The 12,117-nt window shown below is 43.3% G+C and overlaps 1 protein-coding gene across 1 annotated transcript in view; it reads right to left on the bottom strand.

The window, feature by feature from the left end:
• Positions 1–9,078: 9,078 nt before the first annotated feature.
• The window catches only part of LOC120946914 (ovostatin homolog), a 137,191-nt gene continuing 134,152 nt past the window's right edge, over positions 9,079–12,117 (bottom strand). Inside the window, exon 36 of the mRNA XM_040361738.1 lies at positions 9,079–9,267. The gene's annotated coding sequence lies outside the window, so the exon portion shown is untranslated. The remainder of the gene's footprint in view (positions 9,268–12,117) is intronic.

The raw sequence follows: 12,117 nt of genomic DNA, 5'->3' as shown, positions 1-12,117 counted from the left end.
ATTTAAAAATGACCGTCGTTTGCGTAAGCCGTCCGGGAATACGGAATTACGCTATGCGCGTCGCCGTTCGAAAAAATGACGTCACTGCGCGCAAAGCACGACGGGAATTGCGAAACGGAGCATGCGCAGTAGGTCCGGCGCGGGAGCGCACCTAATTTAAATGGCACATGCCCATTTGAATTGGCCCGCCTTGCGCCGGACGTATTTACGATACACCGCCGCAAGTTTCCAGGTAAGTGCTTTGTGGATCGGGCACTAAAACTGGAAACTTGCGGCGGTGTATCGTAAACGGGTTACGTTACACGGCCGCAAATGTATGTGAATCTGGCCCTAAGTGCCCACCCCGTTGCGATAGCAAAGAATATTACATAAAGTAAGATTTAGGCTGCATTCACATCTAGACGGACGAAATCGCGGCGTTTTGTCGCCGCAAATCGCGGTAAAAATAGCGGCGTTTTGTACCGCGATTTGCGGCGACAAAACGCGGGTATTGTCCGCCTAGATGTGCCCCAAGATGACCCCCTCTATGGAGATGATTGCCATCTCCTAGCCGAACGCTCAGACGCCTGAAAAAAAGGTCCGGGACCTTTTTTCACGCCGCAGGCGTCCGGCGTTCGGCGTTCGGCGTGGAGATGTGAACCATCTCCATAGAGGGACATGTATTTCCAGCCCTCTGGCGGCAGAGGCGTAGCGCTACAGGCGTAAAAACGCCTAGATGTGAATGGGGTCTTAGGAGTGAAGATGGAAGAGAGCGGTGCTGCTTTAGTTCAGGTTAGCTTTAAAAATCTTATTCCAGGCACCTTTATTTAGTTACAATATAGATAGACAGATAGATGGTTTTCATGCAATATTCTTTTGTAATTTAATATAGAGAGAGTGATTTTCAATAATTATTTATTTTATGTTTCAAATGTGCAAATATTGTTTTTCTTTTTTATAAATATATATACTTGTATATCTATAATTTTACTTTATTTCTCAATCTATATATACACATTTATTTAGAGAGAGAAATATCGATAATATTTATTTATATAAATAATTTTATATATTTTTTTATATACACACACATTTTTTTTTAATTGTAACACATTGTATTATCAGTTTTTTGTTTAGTATGTTATGTAAAAATAATGTTATCTACAATTGTAGTATAGCAGCTTTTTTGTGTTTCTGTAAAAAGAATGTTATCTACACTTTTTAGTGTAGATAATATACTTATCTCTGGTGCCATAACAACGTGGCAGACAAACCATTTTTTTTAAATAGTTGTTAGACTATTATTATACATTTTGCCATTTATGTAAAAACATACACACTATATATATATATATATATATATATATATATATATATTTATTTGTGTGTGTGTGTGGTTGTGTATATGTATATAATAAATGTATTAAAAAATTATTATATATCAAAATATATAAATGATATGTGTTTTTTTTTTTTCATTTTTTAAATATTTGTATATTATTTATAATTTAATAAAAACACTTAATGATTAAAAATTGTTCTTGATTTTTTTTGATAGTAATGTTAATATTGTTATTTTTTTTAAATAATATGTTTACCAAAATTCAAAACCATTAATTTGAAAAAAAAAAATAAAAAAAAATCATTCTTTTAAAAACCATTATATTTATTTATACAAAGAACCACAAAGAAAAAATGTACGTACACATTTACAGAATTTTAAGTGTACACAATTAATTGTTCACTTCACTTCATTTTAAATTTTATTAACAACTGTTAAATGATTTATGCACATGACATAAAAAAGGAAATTTTTATTTCTTTTTTTTTATACAATTTGAAATCGTGATTTGTGCTTTAATATAGCAGCACTGGTTTCTGGCCTTTCCTCTGTAGGAATGTTTTTTGGAAAAAGTAAATTTTTTGCTTTCCATGTACCAATTATTGTTCCTTCTACAATTTCAATCATGTTTGACAAAATAGTTTTGGCTTGGTAAATTTCTTAAAGTGGTTGTATACCCCTTTTTTTTAACATTTTACCTACAGGTAAGCCTATAATAAAGCTTACCTGTAGGTAAAATGAATATCCCTTAAACCTGTACGGTTCAGGAAAGATTCACCTTTCATGCAGCCGCTGATATTAGCCACGCATGCGATTTGAAGGTCCGGCTGACATTGATGGAAAATCAGAGCTCCTTGCCGGAACTTTTATTCTAAGGTAAGCATTTCATAATGAGCTAGCATGCGGAACATAATAGCTCATTTTGCCTTTGCCTTACAGGCTTTTTTTTTGTGGGTATACAACCGAGGTATGGGGCCGTGGTGCTCTTACGCTCTTTTGACCTTGCACCCATCCAGTCTGGGCCTTCCAGTTTGATATCCTCTGCCCCTGGCCTGAAGGAACCCTTTCCCTTTTCTACTCTGTGCTTCTTTTCATTCTGTGATCTCCTCTCACTTCCCGTTTCCCTCCTTGCCATCTAATCCCTTTCCCCCTTCCCTCCCCCTTTTTCTTTATTTGATTTTTGTGAGTATGGTTCAATATTTATTTCTCCCGATTTTTGTGGACTATCCACACCCAAATCCCTGAGCAATTCAGCTCAGACACCTTGGGGTAGATTCAGTAAGCAATTGCGTCTGCGTATCCATAGATACGCAGCGCAATTGCTTAGTTGCGCCGGCGTATCGACTTTTCTGTATTCAGAAAGCTCGATACGCCGACTGCAGCCTAAGATATGACTGGCATAAGGCTCTTATGCCGTCGTATCGCAGGCTGCATTCTTACGATGGCCGCTAGGTGGCGTTCCCGTAGTGGTCAGATTTTTAAAAATTACTTTGTTTGCGTAAGTGAATCGTGAATGGCGCTGGACGCCATTTACGTTCAAGCAAATTTTCCCGAAGGAGCATGCGCACTACATTCGGCGCGGGAACGCGCCTAATTTAAATGATCCACGCCACCTACGGGTTCATTTAAATTACGCGCGCTTACGCCGGGCAGTTTTACGGAGCGCACACGCAAATTACGGAGCTACCGCTTCGTGAATGAAGCGTAGCGCACGTAATTTACGGAGGCGTAGCATAAAAACGGTACGCTGCGCCTCCGTAGTAGTGCGCGCCCCTACCTGAATCCACCCCCTTGTGTTGGCCAGAGGGTCATTATGGTTCGATAGTGTGTTGCTCTATGTATTTTGCTAAAAAGATCCAGGACAAATGTAGATAAAGAATGTTGTCATTTATTTAATCTCATCTTAGTTCTCGTTATTCACCAATTATTCCAAATGTAATTTTTTTTTTGATTAACAAAAAAAAAAACTATAAAAATAATAAAAAAAAGGCTTGAAAAAAAAAATAATGATGTCCGGAAACGCATTGCCGTTTTCTTTCCATCCTTGTTGGCAGCTCTGTGAAGCTGTGTGCAGTGCCTCTCCCCGCAGCTTCCTTACCTTGTCACCGAATGCTGCCAACAAACCCTGGCTTCTGTGTGTCGCTTGCCTGGTGGAACTGTGTATGAATCCTGGACCTTTACCATTTCTTCCGTCTTCATGTGATTCTTGGAGAGGTGCTCCATCCTTCATCACAGTGATGTCAATCCTTATCCTTGATGTAAGGCTCGATTCACACCTATGCATGTTGCTTTTTAGCATTTTTGCGGTGCTTACTGCATTTTGCGCTTTTAATTTTTTTTTACATCAATTTTAATTGTTTTACATTTCCTTTAACAACCAGCTATAAACAGGTAAAAAAAAAACGCAAATCACGGTAAAAACGCAGTACTTGCGTTTTGGATGCGGGTCCATTGAATTCTATTACATGCAAAACGCTGTTTTTTGCGGGAAAAAAAGTTTGACCCTTTCCAAAAACGCAGAGGCACAAAAAAGCATTGATGTGAACATGTTCCATAGGAACCCATGTTTAAAAAAGTCCCTGCTTTTCTGCAAAACGCACCAAAAACGCATTAGTGTGAATGGAGCCTAAGAGTGGATGCTTATTTTATACCAAATCAAGTGTGGTCTGCACAAAGTGTGGTTATTTGTTCAGGTTGTTCCTATGGAGCATTCTGTCCAAGGAGTTAATTTACTAAAAACAAATAGACTGTGCACTTTGCAAGAGCCATTGCGCCACAGCTTAAAGAGGAGTTCCACCTAAAAATGGAACTTCCTCTTAACCCACTCCTCGCCCCCTTACATGCCACATTTGGCATGTAATTTTTCAGGAGAAGGGGACTTCCTGTCCCACTTCCTCCTTCCGCCGAGGGGCTGGAAAGGCGATTAGCTTAATCGCCTTTTCACAGCCCCTCCCTGTAGGCGAGCGCCTGTCCAATCAGGCATGCGCAGTGGGTGCCCGGCCGTGAAGCCGAAAGCTGTCACTGCCGGGTGCCCACACTAAGAATGAAGACGCTGGCTGGCGAGTAGCGGAGCCCCGGCCGGCGCGTCACTGGAGCCGTGGAACAGTGTCAGTTTATTAAAAGCCAGCAGCTACACTTTTTGTAGCTGCTAACTTTTAATAAACTTAAAAAAAAGGTGGAAAACCCCTTTAATAAATGAGCAGAAGCTCTACCGACTTCCATCATCCAATCATGTGCAAGCAAAAATGCTGTTTTTTTTAAATTTTCCTTGCATGCGATTGGATATTCATTGCAAAATGAAGCTTTGTCTCATTTACTAAGCTCTGGAGCAAAGTGCACAGTAAATCAACCCCCTTATATATCTTACTTGTGCTCTTGTGTTGCCACCCTTCCATTAGAGACTACCAGTAGCCATTTCAACACAAATCAAACAGGCATGGTTGTCACCATTAGGAAATCTGAGCTTTGAGACTTGCCATGCAACCACAGCTGGAGTTCATGAAGACAGGAATTGGTTGCAAAAAGGCTACAGGAGATCAGCAGCACCGAGATGCAACAAAAGTATTAAAAAGAAAAACAGAACAATTTTTTTATGATACCAAGTACAGAAAAACCTTGGATTGCGAGCATAATTTGTTCCGGAAACATTCTTGTAATCCAAAAGGACTTTTTTTTTTTTCAAAACGAATATCCCCATAAGAAATAATGGAAACTCAGATAATTTGTTCCACAACCATTATTCATAAGTCCTTCAGTTTATAGTCCATATAAAAAGATTATTAAATCGGATAGGTTGTGTAACCATAAAATGTCCATTTACAAATGGCAGCCTCCACAAGGGAAGGAAAACCCAGCAGGAGTTACAGAGTATAAAAGAGAAGATAGGCGCCTCTAAGGGGAGCAATATGGTTAGATTTAATAAAAGGTACATTTAGCAACTCACGTGGTTGATGATTACAGGCACATCTAAGTATGCAGGCATCTGGGGTAAAGCTGTCCCCGCGAGTAGCTATAAAAAGGCGCTGAAAAGCCCACTGGTAATGGCAATCATATTTCCTCATCGTATTATTAAATGGGCTGAGGAGAATTCTTCAGTGCATGAAAGTGGACGTGATGAGAATCTACCAAGTATTGCCAAATGACAGTACTATTTGCGATTCTTGTGCAACCATCTTTCATCACATTGAAGGACAATTTCTATTACCCTCTAACTTGAAATAAGTAGGTTCTGGTGACTTCCATTTTATTGGTAGACATTGGTGGTCCCAGACCAAGTCAGGCTTGTTACTACACGACTTTTATACGACTTTGCTCTGCGACATCAGTCCTACATCCAACTTGAATGAACAGCATACTACTTTGATCCAACTTTGTGATAGTCTGACTTGTCCTTTGACCAATCAAAACAATCCCAGTGGGAGATAAAATTCCTTTTGCTGCTGTAATCACATGTCAAATGTCAAAAGTCAGATGGTAAGAACAAGGATCCGACTTCAATGGGCTGAAGTAGGATCAAAGTCGGACCAAAGTAGTACATGGAGCATTTTCAAAGTCGGACTGTCGCACCAGTTAAGACGGCTATCATAGGGAAACATTGATTGTCGCACATCATGCGACATGAGCTCCCGATGTCGGAGCATTTGTCGTACCAGTGTGAACCCAGCCTTAGTCCCCTTTCACACTTATACCACGATTTTGGACAGCAAAATCGTATGACAAGTCATTCTTCATGATTTTCAATGACTACCATTCATACTGTGTCGGGGTCTGCGGGGGGGTTATCGGAACCCAGGAGCCCCTTTAATAAGGGGGCCCCCAGATCCCGGCCCCCCACAGTATGTGAATGAGTATGGGGGTATATCGTACCCCTACCCATTCACCTGGAAGAAAAGTGTCAAAAAAGAAAAAAAAAACACACTACACAGGCTTTTAAAATAATTTATTAGTCAGCTCCGGGAGTCTTCTTCCGACTTCTCCGCTCTCCGGGGGTCTTCTTCCGACTTCGGGGGTCTTCTGCTATCCGCGCTCCACGGTGCCTTCTTCGGAGCTAGCCGCCGCCATCTTCTTTGAAGTTCTTTTACTAGCGGCGGCCAGCCTGGTCTTCGCCGCCTTCTTCCCTTTTCTTCCGATGTTGACTCAACGCTCCCTCCCGCTGTAATGCCGGTGTGCGATGCACAACGATTTATATAGGCCTCTTATGACGTTACAGTCCCAGCATGCTCCGGGTAGTGGCGACATAAGGGGGCGGGGTAATTATATTGTCACCACCCGGAGCATGCTGGGACTGTGACATCATAAGAGGCCTATATAAATCGTTGCACACCCGGCATTACATAAGGAGGGAGCATCGAGTCAACATCGGAAGAGGGAAGAAGGCGACGAGAAAGACCAGGCTGGCTGCCGCTAGTCAAAGAGCTTCAAAGAAGATAGCGGTGGCCAGCCCCGAAGAAGGCACCGGAGAGCGGGAGAAGGACCGGGGAGCAGAACAGAGCGGAGAAGGCCCCCAAAGTCAGAAGAAGACCCCCGGAGAGCGGAGAAGTCGGGAGACCACCCCCGGAGCTGACCAATAAATTACTTTAAAAACCTTTGTAGTGTGTTTATTTTTTTGACACTTTTCCTCCAGGTGAATGGGTAGGGGTACAATGTACCCTCATACTCATTCACATAAGGTGGGGGGCCCCCTTATTAAAGGGGGCTCCCGGATTCCGATAAGCCCCCCATCCGCAGACCGACAACCAACGGCCAGGGTTGTCGGGAAGGGGCTCATGTCCTCAACATGGGGACAAGGTTCTTTGGGGTGGGGGGCAGGGCCCCGCTGCCCCAAAGCACCCACCCCCCTATGTTGAGGGCATGAGGCCTGGTATGGCTAAGGAGGGGGGGTGCTCGCTTGTCCCCACCTCCTTTCCTGACCGGCGGTTGCTGGGATAAAGGTCTGGTATGAATTTTGGGGGGACCCCACCCAGTTTTTTGACATATGGGGGTTCCCCTTAAAATCCATACCAGACCGAAGGGCCCGGTATGCTCATGAAGGGGGAACCCATGCCGTTTTTTTTTTTCAAAAAAATTGCCATGGAGTTCTCCCTAATTATTGGTGGATCAAAGTCGCGTCCCTGCTCATTGAAGTCGTACTTCAAGTTGTGGGACAAAGTCGGATACACAGTCGTATGACTGTCTTGTGAAAATCGCAGTCGCGAATCACGGTGAAGTCGCACAAGTGTGAAAGGGGCCTTATACAACTTTCATCCTATTTTGCTCTGCGAGATCAATCCTACATCCATCCGACTTGAATGAACAGGATACTACTTTGATCTGACTGTGATAGTCTGACTTGTCCTTTGACCAATCAAAACCATGCCAGTGTGAGATAAATTCCTTCTACTGATGCAGTAATCAGCATGTCGGATGGTTAGGACAAGGATCCTACTTTGATCCGACTTCAATGATATTCAATGGGCTGAAGTAAGATCAAAGTCAGACCAAAGTAGTACAGGGAGCATTTTCAAAGTCGGACCGACTTGTGTCGGACCAGTTAAGACGCTCATAGGGAAACATTGCTTTTCATATGTCATGCGACATGAGCATGCACAGGTATGTTCTCCCAAAACTGAAGGCCTGCGTTGTAGCCATTTATCAGCTATTGCGCGGGCAGGAGGTTGTTAAAAACACATGCTTTTTTGATGCAAATTTGTTGCGTTTTAGGTGCATTTTCGGGGTTCCCGACTCCCAGCATGCACCTGTAATATATGGACATGCGACAAAAAATGCACCACAACTTTCAATGGGGAGCTGCATTTTTGGTGCAGTTTTAAAATGCACACCAAAGATGCAGCATTCAGGACTTGTTGAAACGCACTGCACCTGCAGTGCAGCGTCCCATAGGATTTAAAGGGAAATTTTGATTGCGTTTATAGCAAGGTAGCAAAAACGCATCAGTGTGAGAGCAGCTTTACTCTCCATCAAGAAAGGTTACAGCGGGGTAGGTTCATTTTGGCCCTAGTTCTAGTTGTTGCCAGACTACAAGTCCCAACATGCCTCTGGGAGCCACGCTTGTAGCTGTCAGTCTTGCAATGCCCCATTGGACATGGAAAAAGCTGGAGGGCTGAAGTTTACCTATCCCTGTGTTATGGGTAGGGGAAAAATAAAAACACACACACACACACACACACACACACACACACGTGGTCCTTTAGAAGACACACCCCATGTGACCATCAATATGGAATGGTGAGCCTTGTAGTCCTATAGAAGACACCCCCAATGTGACCATCAATATGGAACGCTGACCCTTGTAGTCCTATAGGACACCCCATGTGACCATCAACATGGAATGTTATGCAAAGTCTTGTAGTCCCATAGGCAGGGCCGACATCAGGAATTATGGGGCCCCTTACACAGCTTCAGGCATGGGCCTCCTGGAGCAGAGAACTGGGGGGGGGGGGGGCGGGCGCTGTCAAAAAATTGAGAAGCGGTCTGCAGTCAATCACCAGACATCTCACTGAACACATAACTCTGCATCGTCCTATTCTCGGCACACCACCGGCTATCCTCCGACTCATCGTGCGTGAAACTCATCCCGATCAGTAGAGCGAACACCGGGAACACAACACACACACACACACACACACACGTGGGTACTTTCACATTCTGACTTGAACAAGCCTAGGATGTTATGCCATTCTATAAATGTATCCATAAAATGAGAACTATTGGATGGAGTGTATCTATTTGAAAGACAACACATAAATGAAAACAAGAGGTTGCAGTACGGCTGACTTTTATTTTCAGATGTTTATACAAGTTGAGTTCAGTGAAAAATAAATTGCAAATACAACACTGTACAGACACCAAGAGCAGCATACAGGCAGTAACAGATATCAGACAACACCATCCTGAAACCAATTCCAGAAACGTAATATAATAGTTTGAGAAGATCTTGTTAGCAGCTTCTGTGGGGGGAAAAAATAAATACAATTATTTCACTGAATAATATGTATCCACACTGGTCGTGCAACCGCATTATAAAAATAGAAAAATCAGGGCCAATTAATAGGTTGCTTTACATAGAAACTACCCTTCCAAAGGTGGAACTTCTGCTTTAAGCACTCCTTGCCCCCTAACATGCCACCTTTGGCATGTCATTGTTTTTGGGGGGGGGGGGGGGGTAGTGCGAGTCCTCTTTTTAGGGGGACATCATTCCAGGTCCTCGGCCACCTAGGCAGCAACTCTTCTTGCCCTAGGTGGCCCCTCCCTGCCAGCGATCTTCTGGGACACAACACAGGTCCCAGAATATCGCTGTCCAATGGCAGAGCGCTGCGCCACTCAGTGCACTCCTGGCCGTGAAGCCGCAAGCTGTCATGGCCGGGTGCCCAGAGTAGATATGACGGCTCCAAGGAAAAAAGCTGTAAGTGCTGATTTCATAAACTAAAAATCGGGTGAAACTTCAGCTTTAAAGTGGTTGTAAAGGCTCCCCTTAACACTTACCCGAGTCCCATTGTGATTCAGCAATGTTCACAAGAGCCTTGGCTCTGAGGATTCTCCCACCTCATTGGCTGTCAATCACAGCCAATGAGGAGAGGGAATGGGGCCGAGCTGTGGTGGTGTGTGAGAATGGACACAGGGCAGAACTGGGCAGGAGGGAGGGGCCAGGAGCGTTGGCAGGGGACCCGACAAGAGGATCGGGGGTGCTCTGTGCAAAAATCATTACAGACTTGGCATTTACATATTCATTTTTGCTTTTTAGTTGCCCTCAAGTCTTTTACAGACACAGCAGCCTCTAGCAGTATTGACAAATGACATCACTGAACTCAAAAGTTCATCCCCAGTACCATTTTCACAGTAAATGCTCCAGTAAGGCCTCGCACACACGATAGGTTAAACAGAGGACAACGGTCTGGATGGTCCGTTTTCAACAGTCAAAACCGATCGTGTGTGGGCCCCATAGGTTATTTAACCAGTGTTAAAAAAAAGCCAACTTGTTTTAAATTTAACCGATGGATTCCTAACCGATAGGACAAAACCGATCGTTCGTAGGCACGACCATTGGTTAAAAATCCACGCATGCTCAGAATCAAATCGATGCATGCTTGGAAGCATTGAACTTCGTTTTTTCAGCACGTCGTGTTTTACGTCACCGCGTTCTGACACGATCGTTTTTTTTAACCGATGGTGTGTAGGCGCGACGAACCATCAGTCAGCTTCATCGGTTAACCGATGAAAACGGTCCGTTCTCATCGGATGGACCGATCGTGTGTATGCGGCATTAGAAATATTAGAGGCCTTGTGAGTGCAAGGTTGTCTTCTTCCTTCACTACAGAGTCACTGACTTTGGCACATGCAATATACATGCTTGTTCAAGCTCCAGATCTGCACACGCATGTTCTTGGTTAGTGGTTTAATTCGTAAAGATGACCTAAGTGGCTGTCCCTTTAACAAAACCCGACAACAGATATCAAGAGCAAGTACCTAGGAGGTGCCTAAACATACCTATGACTACTTTCACACCTCTGTTCTAACCACAGAAGGGCTGTTCTGATTAGGCAAAGTACTACCACTTCATGTTAGTGCCATAGCTTGCCTACTCTCCTGTGTTCGTCTTATCACTACTACTAGCTGCCTTGCTGGCCAACTTGTGTTATGTGAAGGTATTTCCATGTGCCTGCACTTTATATCTGTCATGGATGTATTTCTGCTGCTTTTAACAGCCAAAAATGACAACTACGACGGGGACTAACATCAAAGCCAAATTTAAATTATGGCGTTTCCAGTAAAGGGTATTGTTAATGCTACAGCATGCAAAGATATTTTAGATAACTGCATGTCTCTAAGGCTTGGATGCACATTTTGATATATAAATATACTGGGGTTGATTTACTAATGGCAAATAGACTTTGCAAAGAGCAGTTGCTCCGGAGCTTGGTAAATGAGCAAAAACTCTGCTGACTTCCATCATCCAATCATGTGCAAGCAAAAGCGCTGTTTTTTCTATTTTCCTTGCACGTTATTGGATATTCTTTGCAAATTGAAGCTTTACCTCATTTAACTAAGCTCTGGAGCAATTGCTCTTGCAGAGGGCAACTGCACTTTGGAAAGTGCAGTGTATTTGCCTTTAGTAAATCAACCCCACTGTGTCTTTACAAGTACTGGTAGTTCTGTGCAGTGATAGTCTCATATATCACTATATATGATATCACTGCATATTCCACTGTATATTCCAGCCATCAGTATAATGTACAGAGTCATATTCCTAAAAAAAAAAAAAAAAAGGATTGATTGAATGGCAGCACTCTCTGTAGATCAGATATTTAGGCAAGTCAACCATTAGGAGGATCGCCAATGGACCCTCAATTCTGAGCATCATTGATTCTATGATATCCTATAGCAGGGGTCTCCAAACTTTTCAAAGGGCCACTTTATTGCCCTTCAGACTTTAGGAGGGCTGCATTGGGGCCAGCAAGGGAAGAAAATGTCACGGGCCCGGCATCAGTGAGAACAAATATGGCCTCAGGGTTGGTGGTCAATAGGAAAAGGAGTATTCCCCCTATTAGTAGGAGGAATAGTAACCCATCATTGGTATCCTGGGATAAATAAATTCCCCCGTTGTTGGTGTCAATGGGAGGAATAGTGCCCCAAGGGCCGGAAAAAGGCTAGCAAAGGGCCACATCTGGCCGCAGTTTGGAGACCCCTGATCTATAGGATGAAAAAATATGACCAATATAGTACAAGAGCTGTTTGACCTAAAACTTTGGCCAACAACCGATACTGATTTGTATCTCACTTTGCCCAACAATGGATACCAA

Source organism: Rana temporaria, chromosome 8, assembly GCF_905171775.1.
Source record: "Rana temporaria chromosome 8, aRanTem1.1, whole genome shotgun sequence".
NCBI classification, from domain to species: Eukaryota; Metazoa; Chordata; class Amphibia; order Anura; family Ranidae; genus Rana; species Rana temporaria.
Note: the sequence above shows the minus strand (reverse complement) of the source record. Positions and strands in the feature narration are given on the sequence as shown.